At 37.7% G+C, this 25,105-nt stretch overlaps 1 protein-coding gene across 10 annotated transcripts in view; it reads left to right on the top strand.

Annotated features, from left to right (window-relative positions):
• Positions 1-25,105, top strand: part of ACBD6 (acyl-CoA binding domain containing 6) — a 210,345-nt gene that overhangs the window by 141,925 nt on the left and 43,315 nt on the right. Inside the window, exon 7 of one of the 10 annotated variants that reach the window (XR_008293240.1) lies at positions 20,478-20,555. The exons of the other annotated variants lie outside the window; for them this stretch is intronic. The gene's annotated coding sequence lies outside the window, so the exon portion shown is untranslated. The remainder of the gene's footprint in view (positions 1-20,477; positions 20,556-25,105) is intronic. 10 annotated transcript variants of the gene reach the window in all.

Here is a 25,105-nt window from a genome sequence, read left to right as displayed (position 1 = left end):
TTTGCGTAACACCTTATATTTTTAAAAGGACTTCTACGTACATTGATTACGTGTCATCTTCAGAGCAGTTGTTTGGTTTTTAATGGTTTCCTTTTAAAGTCATGGAAATATATAATACAGATGGGGGGCAAAAAAAATCTATCTGATTGAAATAATGCTGCTTATTATAAATGTTCTTGTTTTATTCATTGGCTCTATCACATTTTAAAAATATTTGTTGGATTTGTGGCTAGCTTTGACACAAAATAAATGTTACTGTTTTTAAAGAGTTATCAGTTGCTTTGTGCTTCCTTTGGGAGTAAGGGTGCTATCTGCATTACTTAAAACTCAGCTTGAAAATAATTAAAGGTGACTTAGAAATTGCCACGGGTTAAATGAATGGAATCAGGTAATCAGCACTTTTCCAGAGACCTCCTGCACTTCCCTAGAGTCTTCTGAGCCCTACATTTTTTGATTCCCTTCCAGTACCAACTTTCTTATTTTGATTTGGTTTTTTCCCTCAGCTAAGGATAGGTAATCAAGTCAAGTGATAATGCTCCACACTGTAGCGGGTCCTGTTCTGCTAACCTTTCCCAGTGGTAGAGGGAGTACTTGACGATGGAGTCCAGAGAAGACTGTGTAGAGGAGGTCAGTGCAGAAGTGGTAGCAGTTAATCTCTCTGCCGCTCTGATATCCGACAGCTGGTCTCACATGGGCCCGGTGCCAGCAGTGTCTTTACAGGCTTTGTGGCTGAGATTATTTAAAGGAGATTAATCTCTCTAAACCCCTTATATTTTAATTATTTCTGTATGTATTTATAAGACCTGCAGTCTGCTTGTTTCAGGGCACAACTGTCCAAGCCCTTGTCTTTAACCTGGTTTCCACAGTCAGACAAGTTTATCTCTGTTACCACAAAGGATACACCATTGATATGACTTTTCTTGTTATCAAAATTGGGAGTTGTTTGGATTTTGTTTTTGTTTTTTTAGTTGGTTTTTGGTTTCTGCTTGATATTAACATGACTGTTTTTTGAAAGAACTATGGCTTATTTCAGAATATCTACTAAAATGTTTTGTATTACATGATAGGAAACTAAAGCTGTAGATGTGTAAAATACGAAAGCCTGTGTGTATTATTAAAAACAGGAGGCCTTTCAGGATATTATTTTTGAAAGATGGGTTAGTAGACGGGCCTGCCATGGTTTCCGGCATTGTCGGCTAACATTATACCTAACCAGGGCATCCAGAGCAAAAACTTCTGCCTCCCTAGCTTTTGTTACTGAGGGCTACAGAAATTTCCTCTGAACTCAAGATTCACACAGTGTGAAGGAACAAAAATCACAGGAGCTTATGAGCTATTCCCTGTGGCAGTACAGCATCGTGTCTCTGGCCACCATGGAAATGCTCATGTGTGTTTGACATGCAGAGAAGCAGTTCTGCTTCCTCATACACTCTTATTGCCCCTTCCTCCAGATACTGGGGAGAGGAATTCTTTGGGGATCATCCTCCTGAAGGTCTCCCAGCTTCTATGAAACTTCTAATAGTACCTCCCTTGATTCAGAATGTGTTCATGCTATTTGCACCTTCTAACACTTACGATAGATTGTTTTATTTTAGTATAAAGTTATTTTTAGTTATTGAGACTGTCCTTTCTTAGTTGTATTTCTTCATGATTAACTGAGTGAACATTGACAACGTATTTAGAGATGGAGGAGGGATCTTGGTTGGCCAAAATATTAGTAGCTAATGTTTTATTATTCACCTTCAGTGATAACTGTTACTTGTGATCTAAAAGTGGGAATTAAACACTAAAATTCCAAAGCTTGCCATTTCTTAATTTATTCCATTTGTGTAGAGGACATAAATTTAATTCCTAATTCCGCTGTTTGACTTACCATACTACTTTGGGCAAGTCATTTAACCCTGTTGAACTTTAACTTCCTTATTTATAAAATGTATTGTCTGTCCTACTTACTTCATGATGTTAGTTTCAAATAAGTTGGTCTATATGACAGTGTTCTGTAAATAATATACAAGTGTAAATTTTTGTTTTCTTGAAAGAAAAACCTGTCTGAATTAAGAAAGCTCTGTGAGACGTTAGGTAGTATAAAGATCTTTTACACCATCATATTGTGTGGCTGTATTTTTAATTGGTATTAATTGAGCTTTTTCCTGCTCTCTTTCCAAAAAATATATTCTCTTCCCTGTACTTTTTATTTTTTAAAAGTAGCCTTTAACATAATGGCTATTATGGAAATATGTATTACCATAAAGAATTAGATTATAATTTAATGTAATATGATAGTACTAATAATATAAATAATCGATATTCATTACATAATATGTTCTCATAATTTGAACTGACCTAAACGTCCTACATATACAATGTTAATTTTTAAAGCCACGACAACATGCCATATTCTGTTCAGAGCTAGAGAAATCCTTAGTTAGAAATTCTTATCTGACTTGAAGACAATTAGAATATGCTTCAAAGTTTTAAATAGAAGAATAGCATGTTTAGGACAATGCTTGGAAGTGGGATAAATTATCTGGGAGACCAGGTAAATTATTAGGGAGACTCTTGTAGGAATTAGTGAGTTAGGAGGTTAGGACCTGGATAGGATCCATTACTGTGGAAAAAGAAAGAATCAGAGATACAGTGCAGAGGAGAATTCAGTCAACCTTACTTGATGAAGACAATATGAAAGATAAAAAGGATAGAAGTTGAATATTATTCCAGAGTCACGGGCAAAAAAGATTTCTGTTTTGACGTGGCTAATTTTAGGTGGCTATCATGAAATCCTTGAAAAAAAATGTTCTAAAGAAAAAGAAAAGCCAATAGAGGACATTTGTACACATATAGATGTTTTACGAAAAGAATAATAACATATTCTAAGAGATTGCTGAATCTTAAGTATAACACCTCAGAATACTGAAAAGCCTCTGTATAAATACAGACAAACCCATAAAGTCCCAGTAGTGTTGAAGAGCAATAAGCTTTGGAGCCAGAGACTTCATTTAAGTTCTGGCTCTGCCACTAACAAATCATGTGACCTCAAAGTTACTTAACCTAACTAAGCTTCAGTTTCTTCAGTTGTGAAATGAGATTCTTCCTAAGGTTGTTGGGTGAATTAAATAAGAGAACACCTGTAAATTGCTTAGTACAGTAAACAGATAGCCACTACCATCATTGTTTTTGTTCTCAACTGACTGTTATACAGTTCTAATAGGTGACTTGAGTGGAGACATTTGTTCTTATTTTTAATAAACCTGTATCAGAAATAAGATTTTTTACTTGATTCTTTATTGTAGAGCCATACACAAAAATTATTAAATTACAGTAGGGCTGGGAGGTAGTTTGAGTAGGAGAATAAACGAAAAAGCTAACATCTATTCCTCTTAATGCAATCATTCATTCCCCTAAATAAAATCAGTTGCTTGTTCCAGGAGAATAGCTCAAAATAGTTTTATCTTTGAATGTTTGGATTTCGTTACTTTTTTTCCCATACGCTGTGTCCTATTTTATGAAGTCCCCGAAGAAAGCAGTTTATTTATCATTTCCTTAGAAAACCCAATAAAGAATTCAGGTAGCAGTACTAATGTGGGCAGTGAAACGGAGGTAAAAGTCTTTCCGTGTTTTTAAATATTTTCTAAAACTACCCTAAAAGAGGATGAAAGTATGTGGTTGGTGATAAAACCACCGTTTGATAATGTTTATAGGCAAATAGTTCTGAAGAAATTACAATACTAAAAACAGAGATTGTAGCTTCAGGGCAAATAGAGGGTTAAATCTCTGAGCTGTAGAAGCAGATTGTGTTTTCCTTTTGTGATCTGGGCTGACAAGACATCAGTATTCTATTCATCTGTTGGGAATTAGGCTGTTAATCCAATCAATGACTCTTGAGTGAGCTGTGGCCTACCTCCCCCACTGGGGAACAATCGGATCAAACTGCAGATTGTTTAAGAGCACAGTGCTGTCCTCATGTCAGGTGGAATTCTCAAATGTTCCCTGGTGAATTGGGGATAGGGAAAGCTGTCTTGGCCCATTTATCCTGCTCCTTAAATAACCAGGTATCTGCCTCATCCATAGGAAAGCATTTGGCAATAGTGACAACAGGAATGCAGTAGAAATCCATTAACTTTAACTCACAAAAGTATGGGTGAAAGGAAGGAATGTTTTCAAACACCCCACAAAATAACTTACATAAAAGTTTTTTTCACTTTATTCATATTTTTTTTGCTACTCCTTAAACCCTAAATCATTTTTTCTGCTGGGCCTCCTTTTTTTGTTTGTTTTTGTTTGGTTGGTTTTTGGTTTGTTTTTTTTGTTTTGGTTGGTTTATGTCTTTGAATTCTGTTAACCTCCATGAGCTATTTCTGTATATTTACCCTCCCCTGCCTATAGTTTTTATAAGTCAGCAAGGTACAAATAAATTTTAATATAGATTATGGGAATACTAATTAAATAAAGTTCTAATTTTAAAATATGTCTCTGAGGGATGCTAATTAAATAAAATTTTAATTTTAAAATATCTTAGTCTGAGCATACATAATTTTGACATCTTTTGCAGCGTAGCAAAATTTGATTTCTAATTACTGATTTAATAGTCCATTAAGTACATTTGGAAATTATTATTGAACTGATTAGATAAATGTTCAGAGTTGTAGTTATCTTCTATGAAATGCTGTCCCAAATTTTTCCATTTAAACAGCAAGATAACTGAGCCTATCATAAAGCAAAATATCCGAACTGTCATAGAGAAATTCTCAAAGAAGGTATTTACTCTCCCAATCTCAGTGAAGACAAGCTTTAAAAGATAGTTTTATTGTTTCCCATCTATATTACATGAGTGTTCCAAAAAAAAAAAAATCCCTAGTTCTGCCAAATTTATCCATCCATTCTGTGAATATTTAGCGTGCATCTTTTATATGCCCAAGCCCCTCCTAACCACTGGAATTACCACAGTAAACAAGACAGACAAGGTCCGCACTCTTTGGGAACTTACATTATAGTGAGAGAAACATACCAGAAATAAGTAAAACAATATCAGACAGGTGCTAAGAAATAAAGCAGGTTGGGGACTTTGAACGGAGTAATCAAGTAGGACCTTACTGAGGAGGGAGTAGTTAAACTGAGACTTCAGTGGAAAGAATTGGCTGTAAGTCATGCCCGAAATCCCTGAAACAGGAACAAGCTTGACATACTAAGAACAAGCTCCTTATATGTGCACTGTCCTCCAGGCCAGTGGATTTCAGGCCTGGCAAAGCATCCAAATTTCCTGAGGAACTTTGAGAAAGTAAAGATATCTGAGCCTACATCCTTAGAAATGCTGATTCAGCAGGGCCGAGTGCCACGGGACCTGTGTATATGGTGTGTGTACACAGTGCCGTGACAGTATTGAAACCTGTCTCTAGCGGGTGTGGTTTCTTCCCTTGAACACATCACTTAACTTACCTGTTGCCACCTGTGCCTTTGCTCCTGTTTTCATACCTGTAATGTCCACCCTTCCCTTGTCACACATCCATTCCAGTCCTCTCGAAGACCATCTGCTTTTCAAGATGCCTTTTCAGGAGGAAGCACAGAGTGCTACTTAGGAAGCATTCTTACCAAAAAATGTTGAACCCAATTCTAATAAAACCTAATTAAAAAATACATGTGATAATGATGTGAATGACATCAAGAGAAAGGAAATTGGCAAATCTAAACTGTGGGATATTCTGCTGGACAACTAACTCTGTTACAAGTCAGTGTCTCTTAAAAAGATGAGATCGGCTCTAGGTGGAAAATTACTCGAGAGATCTAACAATCAAATGTAACACGTAATCTTGTTTGGATCCCATTCCTACAGATCGACTGTAAAAATGCAGTTTTAAAACAGTGAGGAAACTTTGCTGTGGTGACTATAGAAGTACATTCCCACGTTTTTTAGAGTTTCTTATTGAGATATGTAGGGGTAATGGCATAATATCTGGAATTCCTTTAAATTATTTCAGTAAGAAAAAAGGAATATATTTGTGAATCAAACGGCAGAATCATTGTAGTTGTTGAACCTGAACGATGGGTACATGGAAATGCATTTTTTCTATTTGTGTATATGTGTGAAAAGCTTTTTATAAAAATGTTTAAAGGGCATGCAATCTTTATGTTTATCTGAAGGGGATATGAATATTTAAAGGTTGAGAATTATAGTACTGCACCATTTTGCCTTACCAAACTGACAAGGATACTTAGTTACCCTATAAAAAGATACTACTGTCACTTCCCAGCCTTTTGGCTACGATCAAGTGTAAAAAGATACTGCTCAAAGGGATTTATCAACAAGTGCCGTAATTCCCTGTTGCATTTAAAATCTGTTTTGAAGTGCTCCTGACTTTTCAGAAATAAATCTTTTGCGTAAAATGAGGTAAGCCTCTAATTCCCAGGACACTGTTTCACACAGTTTTAAATGCTGTGCTCCATTGAAGAAGTCTTTGCTTAATCATTAGGATTTTTCTAGCACATAGAATATTCACATTTTTAGAAAAATACTGATTATCTGGCCTCAAATACAGTGAAGTTTAAAGTAACTTTGACTTTAAAGTTTAGTAAAACAGAGAAAGGTGTGTGTATAGAGGGTGAGGATCAATCCAACTTCTATAAGGAAAAAACTTAGAAGCTCTAAAACACAATAGGTACTGTACAGTTAAATATAAATAATTTTTTTAATTTAATGTTTATTTGTGAGAGAGAGAAAGAGAGAGAGAGTGTAGTGGGGGAAGGGCAGAAAGAGAGGGAGACACAGAATCCAAAGCAGCCTCCAGGCTCTGAGCTGTCAGCACAGAGCCCGATGCAGGGCTCGAACTTACAAACTGTGAGATCATGACCTGAGCCGAAGTTGGAGACTTAACTGAGTGAGCCACCCAGGCGCCTCAATATAAATAATTTAAAATAGAACTATACATAGTATTATTCATAGTAAAAATCATTAGAGTTCAATAAATCTGGGTTCCATTATGAAATATGTATTACATATAAGTGTATATGCATATGTGGAAAAAAGGACAGTAGCATTCTGGTAGAATTAGTAAGGCCAATGAAAGTAATTACTGTCACAGTTACCACTAATACTATTATTTTATAACGACTTGTTTCCTGTTAGAGAATCTTCTCCCTTGCCCAACCATTCAGCATCAAGTATTACTTTGGAATGTCTAGCATTTAAAACTGCAGGTAAAATAGGGCAATCCCGGCCATGAAGATCAGAACCAGGAATCCAACTAAGCAGAAAAGGTTCTGTCAGATAAGTGACTTTCAGGAAGGCTAAGAAGTTAGCTAGAGCAGAGCCTCACATCCAGGAATTTGGACTGTTAGCCAGAGTCTTTTCTTCTGAACCTAAGGCAGGGACTCCACTTTCTGTCCTGTTTAATACTACCTCCTAGGTTTAAGTAACCTTGGGCTCATTGATTCACTAAGTTTTTAAGCATTTGCTATAGTAAGTAGGCTCTGATCTAGACCCAGTATGTAGTTACATGACTGAACCCTTTCCATGGTATGACTGCACCTCAGCCTGGAATAACAGACACACATAATGACACAATGGGATGACTGCTGTCATAGAAACGCATGTGAAGGTGGGCACCTGGGTGGCTCAGTCTTGGTTAAGTATCTGACTCTTGATCTTAAGAGTCTTGATGTCAGCTCAGGTCTTGATCTGAGGGTCATGAGTTCAAGCCCCCGCATTGGGCCTGCACTGTCTGTGAAGCCTACTTTAAAAAAAAAAAAAAAGAAAGAAAGAAAGAAAAAGAAATGTGCATGAAGGGATGTAGCTGTCATAGCAGAGAAAATCATTTGTCTCAGCCTCATGCTTCTCAGAGGAAGTGATACTTAGGCTTACCTACTAGACCTTTTTATACTATACTATATATACTCTTTCCTTGATACTCTCTTCCTTTGGCTTCAAGCTACTTTTGAACTGTTTATTTTATTTTGAGAGAGAGAGAAGAGAGCAGGGGAGCTCTCTCCCTCTGCAGGGGAGAGGCAGAGAGAAAGGAAGAGAGAGAGAATCCTAAGCAGGCTCCATGCTGCCAGCATGGTGCCCAATGCAGGGCCGAACCCACAGACTGTGAGATCATGACCTGAGCCGAAATCAAGAGTCGGATGCTCAACCAACTGAGCCACCCAGGTACCCCCCTTCCCCTACTTTTTTTGGATCATTCCTTATCAGACTCATTTTCTTGTGTCTGTTCTTTTTAAACAACGGGCTCCACTCTTACCCCACCTCTCAGTGTATACTTTCTCTAGATTCTAGATTATCCCATTAACATCTGTGATTTCAGTATTCCTTCTGGCCTGATGTTTTCAAATCTTTATCTCTAGTGCAGACCTCTCTTCTAAACTCTGGATCTGTATTTTCTAATAGCCTATTGGACGTTCCCATGTGGGTTTTTGGGGTCAGAAAGGTGCAGGTTCAAATTAGGATTGTACCACTTACATATTATGTGACTTAGGCAAATTACAGAACCTCTCTGAGTCTCATTTCCACTTTTGTAAAATTTGTATAATAATCTACTTAAGATGATTTCTGTGGAGATTAAATTATATATGTGAAAAGGCCTAGCATAGTTTCTGCCACACAAAAAAGGTATGAAAATATGTTTTTCTTTCTAAATTTTTTATTAAGCCCTGCGTTAATTGCGAATATAAGTAAACAATAACAAATACACATACAAATATATGATGGCTTATTGAATAGAATTTTTAAAAATTAGAGCCGTTTTTCCAAGGCCTTGCTGCTAGCACTAACTAGTGGCACAGATCACTTTAAAGCCAAAAAGTCACAAAAGTGCCTCTAGTAAATCTAATGGAATTGTAGAATAGCTTCACAGTACAGGCATACGTCGTTTTGTCGCCCTTCGTTTTACCACACTTTGCAGATACTGCATTTCTTACAGATCGAAGATTTGTGGCATCAGAGAAGTCTGTCAGCGCCATTTTCCCAACAGCATTTGCTCACTTTGTGTCTCTGTGTCATATTTTGGCTTTTCATTATTAGTATATTCATTATGGTGATCTGTGATCAATGATCTTTGATGTTACTCTTGTAACTGGGGATTCCATGAACCACGCCCATATACAACGGCGAACTTAATAAATGTTGCATGTGTTCTGACTGCTCCACTGACTGGCTGTTCCCCCCCTCTCTCCCTCCCTTTGGGCCTCCCTATTTCCTGGGACCCAACAATATTGAAAGTAAGCTAATTAATAACCCTACAATGGTCCCTAAATGTTCAAATGAAAGCGATAGTCCCACATCTCAAACAGTCACAACACTTTAAATCAAAAGCTAGAAATGGTTAAGCTTAGTGAGGAAAGCATGGTGAAAGCTGAGATAGACCAGAAGGAAGGCCTCTTGTGCCAAACAGTTAGCCAGGTTGTGAATGTGAAGGAAAAGTTCTTGAAGGAAATTAAAAGTGTTGCTCTGCTGAACACACAAATGATAAATCAAAACAGCCCCACTGCCGATACAGAGAAAGTTTTGAGTGGTCTGGAGAGATCAGACCAGGAGCAGCTTTCCCTTAAGCCAAAGCTCAATCTAGAGCAGGCCCTCACTCTCTTCAATTCTATGCAGGCTGAGAGAGGTGAGGAAGCTGCACAAGGAAAGTCTGAAGCTAGCAGAGGTTGGCTCAAGAGGTTTAAGGAAAGAGGCTGGCTCCGCAAGATCAAAGTGCAACGTGACGCAGCAGGTGCTGGTGTAGGTGCTGCAGCAAGTGATCCCGAAGATCCAGCAAAGAGAATGAATGTAGCTACACTAATCAGATTTTCAGAGTAGACAAAATAGCTTTGTAGTTGAAGAAGATGCCATCTAGGACTTTCAGAATTAGAGACAAGAAGACAATGCCTGGCTTCAAAGCTTCAAAGTGTAGGCTGACTCTCTTGTTAGGATCTAATGCAGCTGGTGGCTTTATATTGAAGCCAGTGCTCATTTACCATTCCAAACATCCTAAGGCCCTTAAGAATTATGCTAAATCTATGCCTATGCTCTATAAATGGAACAACAAAGCCTGGATGACAGCACATCTATTTACAACATGGTTTACTGAATATTTTAAGCCCACTGTTGAGACCTACTGCTCAGAAAAAGATTCCTTTCAAAATATTACTGCTCATTGACAATGCACCTGGTCACTCAAGAGCTCTTGATGGAGACAAACAAGATTAATGTTGTTGTCATGCCTGATAACACAACATCCATTCTGCAGCCCATGAATCAAGGAGTAATTTCAACTTTCAAGTCTTGTTATTTAAGAAATATGTTTCATAAGGCTGTAGCTGCCATAGATAGTGATTCCTCTGATGGATCTGGACAGAGTAAGTTGAAAACCTTCTGGAAAAGATTCCTCATTCTAGATGCCATTGAGAAAATTCATAATTCATGGGAAGAGGTCCAAATATCAATATTAACTGGAGTTTGGAAGAAGTGATTCCAACTCTTATAGATGACTTTGAGGGATTCAAGAGTTCAGTGGAGGAAGTTACTGTAGATGTGGTGGAAACAGGAAGAGAACTAGAATTAGAAGTGGAGCCTGAAGATGGGACTGAATTGCTGCAAATCTCATGATAAAACTTACATGGATGAGAAGCTACTTCTTATCAATGGGCAAAGAGCATGGTTTCTTGAGATGGAATCTACTTCTGATGCAGATATTGTGAAGGCTGTTGAAATGACAACCAAATATTTACAATATTACATGAACTTAGTTGATAAAGCAATGGCAGGGTCAGAGAAGATTGACTTCAGTTTTGGAAGAAATTCTGTGGGTAAAATGCTATCAAACAGCATTGCTACAGAGAAATCATTCATGAAAGGAAGAATCAGTCAGTGTGGCAAACTTCATTCACCGTTGTCTATTTTAAGAAATTGCCTCAGGCATCCCAGCCTTCAGCAACCACCACCTTGATCAGTCAGCAGCCATCAGCATCAAGTTAAGACCCTCCACCAACAAAAAGATTACAGCTCACTAAAAGCTCAGCTGATGGTTAACATTTTTTAGCAATCGTTTTTAAAGTATTTACATTCTTTTGTAGACATCATGCAATTGCACAACTTAATAGACTACAGTATAAGCATAACTTTTATGTGCACTGGGAAACTAAAAATTCATTTGACTCGCCTTATTGCAATATTTGCTTTATTGCGGTGGGCTGAAACTGAACCCTTCATGTCTCCAAGGTATGCCTGTAGTTGAATAAAACAAACCTAAAGTCAGTTACTAAAAGTTAAGAGCACAGCTTACTCTCAAGCATCTTGAAGTATTTCCCTGTGTAGCAAAAGACAAGGCCACTAGAGTTTCACACCATTTGTATTAGTCTAGACATTTCAGAACTAAGTCAAATTTGACAAAAAGTTTAAATTCATAAAAATGGCTCTTCAAAATAAAAAGTAAAAAATAAACAGAGGGGAAGGAATAAAAACACATCATCGGATGTTTTGGGCCTTGTGGGTTAAATATTACCAGAAAAAAAATTTATTTAAATCCCCATAATACAAAATAACCATTTTAAGCCATGTTTAAGTAAACAGTTGAATAGCATTAACTGTATTCACATTGTTGTGCTTTTGTCACCACCATCCGTCTTCAGAACTGTTTCGTCTTCCCTAGCTGAAATTCTGTACCCATCAGACATTAACTCTCCATACTGTCTTCCTCCCAGCCCCAGCAAACCACCATTCTACTCTCTGTCTCATAGGAATTTGACTGCTATAAATACCTCATGTAAATGGAACTGTTTTCCATATTTGTTCTTCTGTAGTGGTTCATTTCATTGAGATTATTAAGTCTAACTCAGATATTTTTGTTAAATACTTACTCCATAGCCTAGATGCTACAAGACACAAAAGAAGTATCTACCATGGTCCCAGCCCTCAGGCTGCTTACTGTTAAGACAGTAAAAAACTCATTAAATAACAAGAACAGTTACAAGCCAGATTGAAATCAAGTACAGTAATGAGAGATACTCTGAAAGTACTTTAGAGAGAGGTAATGGGGGAGAAAGTAGAGAGATTGGTAAGAGCCACAGTAGACAGAGACTTCTTCAAGAGGGAATTGTGGCCTGTCAAGAACTGTAAACGCCAGGTGATATTTGATGGCCATGGATATGGGTTCAGAGATAGATAGCACAAACAGCTTAATCTAGGTAGGTGTTTGTAATGAAGAATAATTGGATAAAGTAGGGAGATTGGGGGGTGGGGAGAGAGTGAGAGAGAGAGAGAGAGAGAGAGAGAGAGTGTGTGTGTGTGTGTGTGCGCGTGCGCACGCGTGTGTGTTTTAAAAAAGAGCCACAGTAGATTTTTTTAGAATGATTAGTGACAGTGTACTGTTATTAGGGAGAAAGACAATAGGGAGGACCACCATGAAGATGCCATTGTATTAATTCAGATATGAATTGATAAAGAATTTGTATTTGAGTAACAACGGAAGATATGAATAAATTTCGCAGATACCAAAAGGAAAATTTGAACTAGGGTCCCTTAACAGGTTGGGTTAAGGAGTGCTGGAAGGAAACATTGAAATGAGGCGCCCCTGGAGAGGGTTGAAACATCTTTAGTTGCACTGTTACTATCATATAGGCTGGTGGGTCATACCAAAATTGTTCAGTTGCTGGGGAGAGGAATGGGGAGTGAGGAGAATGCAAGTAGAGAAATATTTGATACGATTTTTACGATAGCTTAAAGACTTGACTTCAAAAAAAAAATCAGTTTTACAGTGACATTCAGAGGAAAAGCTGAAGAGAATCTGAAGTATTAATAAAACTTTGCGAGAGATGAAAAGAGGAGCTAAAAAGAATAGGAAGTGGTTTTATTTCAGGGGAAAATGAGATGAAAGAGAGGCCCGCTAATAAATGAGAGGGTATGAACCCAAAAAAGCCTCATCATTAACTAAAGAATGAAACCCATTTTTAAAAGCTGAATTCACATAAGAAGTGAATTAACTAAAATTAGATAAAAAGTATAAAATATTTTGTTAAGTGGAAGTGACTTTGCTCTTGCAATGTCCTAAAGCAAATAAAAATCTCTGGAAATATTTTGCCTCTTCACCTACAAATGATATTTAAAAAAAAAGCAGCTTTCTTAGTGAATAAAGGTAATTTTCAAGTATATTCTTGATCCCTAATATATTTTGTTCTGTTAACTTGAGAACTAAAAAAGGGAAAAGAAAAAGTATAAGAGCAAAAAGAAAGCTTATTTGGATTTTATTTGTTGATACATTGTTCAATAAGTCTGTCATTTAGTAAAAGCAGTGCAACAAATGTAGAAAGTAAATGTTTAGAAAGCTATGGACTATATACAGCTGACAAAAAATAAGCAATATTTGTATATCCAGAAATATATATTTAGAAATTAATAGCTTTTGGACTGAAGGTTTTAATTAATGGAAGAGGTAAAAATATGTCACAATTTCTGTCTTGATTCTATCCCATGTGGTTTTTATTCAGGAACTTCAGTGTTCACTTTGAAACCTGCCAGTCTTGGTCTCACTTCGTGAAACCTCGCAACCCCAGACACATTCGTTTGTGCTCTGTGTTAACTTACTTGTACACAAACATCTTGGATCATGCTTCCTTTAAGATTTCAAATTCTGATATTTCTCTAAATCATTTTTTTTTTAAGTTTATGTACTTACAGAGAATGAGCAGGCATGAATGGGATAGGGGCAGAGAGAGAAGGAGAGAGAGAATCACAAGCAGGCTCTGTGCTGTCAGTGCAGAGCTTGACGTGGGGCTCGATCTCCTGAACTGTGGGATCATGACCTGAGCTGAAATCAAGAGTCAGACACTTAACCAACTGAGGCACTCAGGCACCCCTCTAGATTATTCATTCTTACATCCCCCATTTCCCAATCCTGATCCTTCATTACCTGCCTTAACATGCCTCCCAACTCAACCTGGAGCCCTGCAGTAGTCTTTTCAGTTCATCTTAGGGACCAAGAGGATGGGAGTGTGGTACCAAGACTGAAACCCAATCTTTAGCCCACAGTTGGAGCTCCTTCAGTTTCCCTGTGTGGTTGTATTTGCTAGAGAAAGACACCATTCTTTCTCCCAGAGACAGCTGCTCCTTATCATCAAGGTTTTATTTTTAATTTATCTCCCCCCACCCCACACCAAAATTGAAAGGTAAGTAAGTCTTACCATGTTACTATTTCCATCCCTTCCCTTCGTTGGTTTTTCCTTTGTGTATTTATTCATTCAACAAATGTGTACTGGCTGCTTATAGTATACCGGGCAGCAAATTTTCATGCTCTAATAGAAAGTACCTCTTGAGGCACCTCGGTGGCTCAGTCAGTTGAGTGTGCAACTCTTGATCCTGGCTCAGGTCATGATCTCATGGTTCATGGAATTGAGCCCTGAGTCGGGCTCTGTACTGACAGGTCAGAGCCTGCTTGGGATTCTCTCTCTCCTGCTCTCTGCCTCTCCCCAGCTCGCTCGCTCTCTCTCTCTCTCTCCCTCTCCCTCTCTCTCCCTCTCCCTCTCCCTCTCTCTCCTTCTCCCTCTCTCTCTCAAAATAAATAAATTAAAAAAATAAAAGCACTTCTTTATTCACACACAGTATTTAAAGATGCAAATGTTTAAGAAAGAGTCTTTAAAGATTACTAATCATACCATCAAGAAATGCTTAGGGTCTCTCTATACTAAGCCTACTAATCAGTCATCTTTCTAAGCTTGAGACTTCTAGGGATAAGGAATTCAAGGACAATTAAAGTAGCTGTTTTATGTTTGGAAACATCTTTCTATTAGAAAATTAAGTATCTGACTCCCTGAAATGTTCTCACATTCTTCCAAGTTCTACAATGTGTAGCCATGTAGAAGCAAACTCAGTTCCTCTGTTTTCAGATATTTTCTCTTTCATGTCTGACATGACATAATTCAAAATTACTGTACCATCCAATTAAAACCTCTTTCAAGCTCTTTGTATATGCCTTTAACAACATTTTTCACCCAGATTCAATACTACTGACACTGTAGGAGTCATCTAACCCAGAGAATAGCACCGTATTGTTTTTTTTTAATTGCTGCATAGCCTATTACCACACATTCAGCAGCTTAAATCAATACATGTTTATTATCCCATGGGCTCTATAGTTCAGGAGTTGGGGTATGGCTTATTTGGATCTTCTCAGGGTCTCTCAAGGCTGCATTCAGAGTAACAGCCATGCTGTGTTTTCATCTGGAACTTGGTATTGTCTTCCAGACTAATTCAGATAATTGGTAGAATCTAGTTACTTGTGGTTGTAGGACTGAGGCCCTCCCTCAGCTGGAGGCCATCCCTCTCCATAGGCAGTTTACAACCTAGCCAACATGGCTGTAAAGGACAGCTCTTTCCATGCCATCTCTTCCCTCCATTATGGAAGTAGTATTCCTTATATTCACAGGTCCTAGTGATGCTCAAGGGGAAGGGCTTGCATACAAGGGCATGGATCATCAGAGATCATCCTAAAATTCTGCCTGTCACAGGGACTATCACTATCCTCATGTTAACATTATCCCAACTCTTAATACATTCCTAAAGTATAATTTGTTTTTCGAGTAGCTGCATCAAACTGAGTGAACTTATTCCTGCTAAAGACCCATGTCTTCAATTTATGCTTCTCTAAGATATTTCCTCCACACTGTAGTTCATGACTATTTGGTCCTTTGTACAGAATCTTACATTCATCTGTTAAATTCCATCCTGTTAGATTCAACTGATCCAGCCTGTCAACATTTGAAACCTGTTTCTCTCACCCAGTATACCTACCACATCTTAACTTTGGATGGATTTCCAAAACTTCAGATCAGAATTCTAAATTTCCAACAAATACTCTTAGTTCTCAGGGAGCTGCTATAGGCCAGACTTTCTATATTGTAAAATAACGTAACTATGAAAAATTCAAGGTGTTTTAATTTTCCATCATAATGGTAGTACCCGCTCATAGAATATATAGAAAAATAAAACAAAGGAAAATACTGCATAGATGTATATCTACTTACAATGTAGATTTTTAAAAATAAGTTTTCAATATGCCATATTTTCTTGTTTCTTTGCTTGTTTTACAGAGTTGAGGTCTTACTGTAAACTTTTTTTTTAACTTTATTTATTTATTTTGAGAGAGAGAGAGAGAACAAGAGAGCACGTGAGGGGCAGAGAAAGGAAGAGACAGAATCCCAAGCAGGCTTTGCACTGTTAGCACAGAACCTGATGCGGGGCTCGAACCCAGAAACCCTGAGATCATGATCTGAGCCCAGATCAAGGGTCAGATGCTTAACCAACTGAGCCACCAAGGAGCCCCACTGTAAAAATACTTTTGATTCTTCCATTTTACACTTAATAATATTGTGATGATTTTCTAGGTTATAAATACCTTATGGCCATCATTTTAAATTGCTATATAATAATCCATTCAACACATGTATTATTAACTTGTCCTATACTGTTGGGCATTAAATTGTTCCCAGTTTCTTGCTATTCTAGATAATACTAGAATGAGCTCTTTTTTTCCCCAAAGCTTTTAAAATATTTGAAGTGTTTTTTTTAAGATAGATTCTAGAGATGCTAAACCAGAGGCAGTGAACATTTACTGAGTGTTATGCTTATGCTCTTTGCAACAACAAATGAAAGTGCCTATTTCCTAGCACCCTCTGTGGATGGGGAACTGTTTTTTTTTTTTTTTACCTAGCAGACTGAAAATTTTCATTGTGAAAGTAAAGAATGAGTAAGTATGATCAGAAATCATCATTTCTTGGGTTTCTTTGCTCTGTGTGTGATTATTTACCTTACAGGGGGTTTAGAATAGAGCAGGTTGAGGTATATTGAGTTTTAACTGTACAATATTATAGAAACAGTAATGCTGTAAGCAGAACTCCCTTCAGAAGAGAAAGCAGCTTGGCTCTGATATCTTACATACCTTATGTATGCTAGACTAGCTTAGAAGGTTAATCTTTTAAAATAAACCAACAGCTTCTCAAAATATGCATACCTGAAAAAGTACAGCAATCAACTGAGGAGAAGTAAAGATGAGTGTATAATCCTGAGGAGTAAGATTATTTACCACTGAATGTGACGAAGGTGTGCTGTATGTGAGACTATAACTTCGGTTACCTGTTGTCTTTAACTTGCGAAAGTAAAAAAATTTAACCACTCTTTTCCTTACTTGTATTTATTTTTGTTGATTTCCCCTTTCTCCTTTTCAGTAGCATGGTATATTTGAAAAAAACATGGATTTTGATGTCAGAAGAGTCTGAGACCTTGGGCAAGTTATATATAATCTCTCTGAGCCTTATTTTACTGGAAATGGGAATAAGAATGCTTATGTAATAGGGTTGTTGTGAGAGATCAAAAGAAATGTTTATAAAACTTTCAGCATACGATAGGTATTCAGCCAGTGTTTGTTCCTCTTTCTTCCCTTAGTCTAAGAAACTTGTAACTATCTAGCACCCGTTGGAAAGTTAAACATTTTAGATTAGTAGGGGTTTCAAATAACTGAAGTGCAGTTAAATTCTGCTTTTCATTTTTTAGCTGATCTTCTATAAACATTTTTTTCTAACATCTATTCTATACTTCACTGCCTCCTTTTTAAATTGTTGTTACTATACCGTGGGTATTTATAGAGAGTGTGAAGCATAGGGCCAAAGAGCTTCTCTTTCTCTCTTGCGATTGCTAAAATCGACTGGTTGGTGCACAGCCCAGCCCACTGTATGGCTAGCTATTCTCTGTGGTCTACAATGCCTGCAACTTGCCACCTCTGTCACAGCTGCTCATTTCTGCCGGCTGCTGCTGTTGCTGCCCTCATTCTTCCTCCTCATTACTGTTAGTCTCTGCTAGTCCTCTTGCCATTTCTCTTCTCCTTCTTTCTCTCCAGGTTTCTTCCGTTGCATCTCATAGTTCATAGGCAAATTGGACCTTCATTGCTTTCTCAAACCAGGTAGAAGGATCCTTCCATACAGTGAGCCAGCTGGCCACAGCATGTTTAATGTGGTCCTTATCGGCATTTTTCCTCCATACTGTGGGCCCTATTCCAGATACTTGAGAACACTAAACAAGTCCTTGGATTAGTGAGGTGTAACTAGATCTGGTTTTCTTACAAGTCATTTATTTTTCTTTAGTCTTATTTAACTTTAATTTTATGCAGAGCTTTGTGCTAGTTACAAGGGATGACAGTAATTGGGGTGTCATAGGTTAAATTATGCCATAGTCCTTTCAAAAGAGCAGGAGAACACGTATTCACGAATAATACAAGCTAAAGAGGGGATGAGAGAGACAAAGTTTTAGTTAAGAATTGGGAAGGCTCAAGGTTCTAGTGGAAGTTCTAAAGCAGAGTGACTGGCTGCCTTTGAGTCCAGTCTCAGAGTGGTGGGTGATAGCTTTGAGTCCCTTCAAGAGTCAGAACAGAGAAACAGGCTAGATGGAGGGAAGCTTTCATGATTCTTTTCCATTTCAAAGGTAATGGTAGAGAATCACTTAATGGGATTGTGGGCACATTTTTCCTTTTCTTCTTTTTCTTATTTAAATTTCATGTATTATTTTGTCATTCCTTTATATTCCTTATGAATTTTTATTATTGATTTGGAAACAGGACGTGGAGGTATAGTGGAGGGTTGCACATTTCTATACTTCTGTAGTCTGAATTTTAAGCATGGCTGAATTTTTATACACTCTAACTTTATTATGTGATTTTGTTTATTTTAATTCAACTGAGTATTTTTATTTTACCCTAATGTATAATCCCTTACAAAGATTTTAAATGTATAACCAATTTTAATTTATTGGAATTGTTTTTGCTGCTGTTTATAACAACTCCGTATTTATTAACCTGGAACATTTGTTTTAAGCTAAAACAGAAAGGGAAGGCATAAATAATCATGACAAACAACCCTTTTCTGGTGTGGTCATTTGAAATGAAACAACTAAAAAATTTAATCAACTTAAATTTTAAAAAATTAGCTGATATAAGTTGTAAACCAGATGAGTAAAAGCTTTCACTTACTCATTCTTGACATTCAATTCCATTTATTCTTTGTAATATATTTTAAAACAGAATGTTTATAAAGACTAGGGTTTGGTTTCCTATATCCTGTTTTGAAGTTACCAAGAGAAAATGTCTAGAGTCATATTCTTGTTTTAATACAAATTCCACTTTAATACACAAAGTGGAATAGCAGAGGTTAAGATTTTGCAAATACAAGATAATGTGTTTTATGTAAAGTAACATAATCATAATAGTAAGAGTATTATAATATAGTAGTTGATTTAAAATAATTATTAACTATGATTAAAAACTGAACAAGCTTTTTTAATGAGTCATTACTATTGAGTTCATTGATTGAACATTTCTTAAGTGCTTATTATGTGCCAGGCATACAAAAGATGAATAAAAGAAGAATTTGCATTTGAGTCCCTAAAGACTGCAATATGATTAGTGAGTAATGTAAAATAATCGTCTTTCTTTGTTTCACCCAGAAACCTATTCTTTAGACATATCAAGGCACTTAGACATACAAACAACTCAGAATTGAGGAAAATTCTTAATGTCTTTTTAAAGCCTATTCCCTTCTCTAGTACTCTTGGAAGACAGGAAACGTAATAGAATTAGAAGACAAGCTGATTGTCCTCCCATCTTTCTATTCCCAACTTGCCAGTCAGTTCTGTGATTAGAGTCATGGTTCTTATGTTCATGTCCCTGCTCTAATTGATTTCTGGGTGGACATGCTCTAAGTCGAAAGATCAAAACTCTCAACATTTTACATTAAACACTAGAACACTTCAGCCCGTAGCATGTGAACTCAAAAGCCCCAAATTAGACATGGTGATCTGAGGAACATAGCAAACGAGAAGTGTGTGGGAGGTAACCCTATCATGCTTGTAATTGTGAAGAGCCATTTACAAGTAGTCATGATTCTAATTGGTTTGATCAGTTTTTATTGGAAAGACCTAAGTAATAATTAGAATCACTGAAAAATAAATGTAAATATATACATAGTATTCAGATTCAGAGAAAATACAAAGGAATAGTAACTTTTTCTTGTTAAAAAATTAATAATAATATTAAGACATTTTGTAAAAGTACAAATAATAGACATAAAGAAAAAGATTTTAGTCCTCTTTAATCTCAGCCTTGAGGTAATCCCTTATCACATTTGATGTTTTCCTTATCTTTTTTCTGTAGGTAGGTAACACACTTTAAAAACAAAAAATGGGGGTACCTGGGTGGCTTAGTCGGTTAAGGGCCTGACTTTGGCTCCAGTCATGATCTCACATCTCATGAGTTCAAGCCCCGCATCGGGCTCTGTGCTGACAGCTCAGAGAGAGCCTAGAGCATGCTTTGGATTCTGTGTGTGTGTCTCTCTCTTCCCCTCCCCTGCTCCCAATCTGTCTCTCAAATATAAATAAACATTTAAAAGATTTTAAAAAAGGGGGGGGATCATTGTGTACATAGTTTTATAACCTATTTTATGTACTTATCACCTATATCTTCTCTTTTCCATAGATACGTAATTTAACATAATTTCTGATGGCTGCCTGGTATTCTGTCACGCAGGTGTATCCTACTATAGCCATGCCACTGGTGAGATGCTTGTGTTGTTCTCTTTTGCAGTATGTTAGCTAGATTATAAGCTCCATGAGCACAAAGACACAGCCGGTTTATTTATCATTGTGGCCCTCATATATAGGCTTTCAGAAAATAGGTGCTTAATTCTCCTACCCTTCCTTGTCTGCACCTACGCAGCTAAACATGCCACGTGTTTACACAACTGTGCTCACTTCAGAGTTGTGACCATTAATCTCAAGTGCCGCCCATTTGAGTGCCAGCCCTTAGTGCTACCCAGCACTTACACTACCTTTCCTTACTTCATGAAGTCTCCTGCCCTGTGAGATAACGCTTTCATACTTCCTCTTCTCTCCTTAAAATCCAGACATCTCCTTCTTCAGCTTCATTCTCTGCTAATGACTTTTCTTCCCACTTAACTGAGGAAGCAAGAGTCATTTTTAAAAAACTGCCACAAGTTCTTACCATCACATCTACCCATCTCCCTGCATCTGTGCTTATAGACCCCCTTCCCTCCTATGAGTGTGTATGAACTACCTGTGCTCCAAAAGCCAGCCCCTCTGCTTATATATCATCCCATCCTACTCAGGGATCTTAGTCCACATATCCTTTTATGCATGGTCAGTTTTCTTTCTCTTCTTTATAAGAATTGGTGCTATCTCTGCCCCATTTAACTGTCCCAACTACTGTCCCATTTCACTCCTCCTCTTTATGGCAAAATTCCGTGGAAGAGTTGTTTGTGTTCTCATCCCTCCTTTCCCATTAGTTCTTGGACCCACTTGAATGAGGTGTCCATTTCCACTATTCTTCCAGTTCTTATCAGGAAAACCACTAACTTCCACTTTGCCAACTCTAGGGATCACTTTTCAGTTGTTACTTTACCTGAACTATTTAGCTGCATTTGGCATAATTACTCCTTCTCGAAATACTTTATTCTCTTCTGTTTCAGAACATTACACTCCTCTGGTTTTCTTACTACCTTATTGGCCTTCTCAATTCCTTGGGTTCTTTCCTCTTCAGTAGTCCCTTCTCAGTTCCTTTGGTTGCCTCTTTTGCTATCCTCTTGTCTTGGGATGCCTGAGAGCTCAACCTTTTCTCTTTGCACAATTCTTTAGTGATCTCATCCATTTTCTGGGCTTTAAATATATGCTCACAAATCTCAAATTTATATTTCTATTCTGTACCTCTCTCCTGAACTTCAGACCCATATTCTAACTGCCAACTTGACATTTCTCCTTGGATGTCTGATAGACATCCCATACTTAACCTGTCCAAAACCAGACTCCTGAAACCTCCTTGGCTCCAGTCCTTCTCATCTTAGTTAATGGCAATTATATCCTTGCTTCTCAGGCCAAATTCTTGGTGGAATCCTTAACTTCTTTCTTTTCTTACACTAATAACCAATCTATCAGCAAATCCTATCCCTTCTACCTTCATAATATGAACAGAATCTGATCACTTCTCACCTCGCCTTCTGCTAACCCTTTGGCCCAAGTCTTCTCATTTCTTACACAGATGGTTAAAATAAGCTCCCTGGGTGGTTTTCCACTTTCCCTTAGTCTCTTCTCAGCCTAGTGGTCAGGGTGATCCTCTTAACCCATAAATGAAGTCAAGTTACTCCTGCTTAAAACCCTCCAGTGATCTTTTACTAAATTCAGAATAAAAGCCTACAAGGCCCTGTGCCCTGTGGCCCTCTGTTACCTCTCACACCTCATTTCCTATTACTGCTCTAACTTGCTCACTCTGCTGCTGTCACACACTGGCCCCTTTTTAGTTCCTGAAACATGCCAGCACATGACCATTTCAGAGCCTTGCTCATCTTACTCCCTCTATTGCTTCCCCACCCCCCCACCGCCGAGAGTCACAGAGCTTGTTCCCTCATCATTTTCAAGTTTTTCACCCCCAGTAATTTTTTTAGTAAGGCGTGTGTTGACTACGTTATTTTAAGCTGAAACCCATTGTACCTGCCTCCAGTGTTCCCTGTCCCTTCCTGCTTTATTTTTCTCTACATCATGTATTATCATCTAACATATTGTGTATTTTACTTCCTTCATTTATTTTCTGTGTTCCTCTCCTCCAAAACTAGGATGGAGATTTTTGTCTGTTTTTATTTACTGCACTGAGAACAGTGCCTGGCACATAGTAAGTGTTCAGAAAATATCTGTTAATGAATGAATGTAAGCATTAGCATCCTTGGCATATAAACATGTGTACAAATCCATGATTCATTTTTTCTTTCACTCAGTGAAATGTTTGAGTGTTTACTGGGTGCCAGATACTGTGCTAGGTACTAGGTGTGTAACAGTCAAAAAGTCAGACAAGGGGGCGCCTGGGTGGCTCAGTCGGTTGAGCGTCTGACTTCGGCTCAGGTCACAATCTCGCGGTCCGTGAGTACGAGCCCCGCATCAGGCTCTGTGCTGACAGCTCAGAATCTGGATTCTGTTTCAGATTCTGTGTCTCCCTCTCTCTCTGACCCTCCCCCGTTCATGCTCTGTCTCTTTCTGTCTCAAAAATAAATAAACGTTAAAAAAAAAAAAAAAGACAAGGGACCTACCCTTATGGAACTCATAATCAAATGAAGATGACAGAGAAATACGTTTTTAAACTATAAATTGTAGAAAGTGTTATGAAAGAAACAACCAGGGGATTGAACTGAAGAAAAGCAACAGGAGGTGACCTCTCTGAGGCAAGCAGTGAGGGAGGACTTTCTCTACATGGATGAGAGAGAGGCTGGGACTTGAAGGATGAGGAAGGATCCAGCTATGTGGAAAGCAGAAGGAACAGCATTTTAGGAGATCAGATTAGAAAGTTAGGCAGGGTTTCCTAGGTCCAGTGGTTCTCAAAGTATGGAATGGGAACCCCTGGAAGTCCTTCTGGTCTTTTCAAGGGGTCCATAAAGTCGGCACTAGTTTCCTAACAACATTAAGACACTCTTTGCCCTTTTTTGCACTCGTTCACTCAGGAGCAAGCAGTGGCATTTTCCAGAGGCCACATGACGTGGTATCACAACAGACCGAATGCTGAATAGGATATGAATATCCAGTTATTTTCTACTTAGGCATTAAAGACATTTGCAAAAATGTAAAATAATGCCACTCTTCTCAGTGTTTTCCTTTCTTTTGGAAAATGTATTTGCATTTAAAAAATGAAGTTACTTATTATAACAGGTAATGATTTTTAAATTTCTCAACTTTAGTTTCTAATATGGTAAATATTGATAGATATAAACCACCTAAACAAAAGCTCTTTAAGGCCCTCAGTAATTGTGAAGACTTACTATACAAGGGCCTTCAGACCAAAAAGTTTAAGATCTGCTGTCCTAAGTTATGGTAAGAGTACTTTTTGTACTTTATTGTAAGAGTGATGGAAAGCCGTTGAAGGATATTAAACCGAGGTAGTGATGTGATCTAATTTAACTTTTGAAGAGTTCTCTCACTGCTATGTAAAGAATATACTGGAGTGGGCCAGCAGTGGGAGGGGTGGGGACACCTATGTAAAGGCATTGCATCAGGCCAAGTAAGCAGTGATGAAGGGTTGTACTGAGGTGTGGAGTATTAGTTTGTAGAACTGCCATAACAAAGTGCTACATACTAGGTTGCTTAAAAAAAAAGGTATTTATTGTTAGTAGGGCCATTTTTCTTCTGAAACCAGTAGGGGAGAACCTCACCATGCCTCTCTGAGCTTCTAGTGTTTGCTGGCAGCCCTTGGGATTCCTTGCTTTATAGATGCATAACTCCTGTCTTTTTCCAAATAAGGTCACAGTCTGAGGTAATGGGAGTTAGGATTTTAACATTATGGTGCGTAATAGGGGGAGGCAATGAGGACGAAGAGAAATGAAGGTGTCTATTTTGGAAGTAGAACCAGAATGGGCTGCTGGTTGATTAGATCTAGAGGATGAGGAAAAGAGAAGTCAGGGGTGGAACTCCCATTCCTGGCTTGGGAAGCTAGATGAATAGTACACCCAAATGACACGCCATTTATTAACATGAACACTTGAGGATGGGACCATGTTTCTTAAGGGATACATTTCCAGAAGTGGAATTGCTAGGCCACCATTTTCTTGAGTATGCTCATGCATTTTTTCTTCCATACAGACCTTATTTAGTGTTATTAGTACTGTTTTAGCATTATTTAGTATTATTCTATCAGGCCGTCCTGATTTAAACAATCAGATATAGTAAAATGCAATATTGTAGCCCAGTTCACCTAGGTAGTCGAAGAATTTAGGCAAAAAGAAAATAAAAATAGGAAGAGAAAACACATGCCCTGAAAGAAGCTCTAATGATCAAAGTGACATAATTAAGAGTTGGCAAAGTCCTTTGAGATCCAAAAAGTATTTCAAATTAAATTTCTTGATGGACATTCTGGATATATGTTTAATACCATATGATAATGTCTACTACAGTTTCCCCTGCTGTATGAAAAGCTGGCCTTAGGTAAAAATGTCTAAGTTCCCTAGTAACCTGGTGAGGTTAAAGATGTCAATTATAAGACAGCCAACGGAATGGGAAAAGATATTTGCAAATGACATATCAGACAAAGGGCTAGTATCCAAAATCTATAAAGAA

This window comes from Acinonyx jubatus, chromosome E4 (assembly GCF_027475565.1).
Source record: "Acinonyx jubatus isolate Ajub_Pintada_27869175 chromosome E4, VMU_Ajub_asm_v1.0, whole genome shotgun sequence".
NCBI lineage: Eukaryota > Metazoa > Chordata > Mammalia > Carnivora > Felidae > Acinonyx > Acinonyx jubatus.
This window is presented reverse-complemented; position numbering and strand designations above follow the sequence as displayed.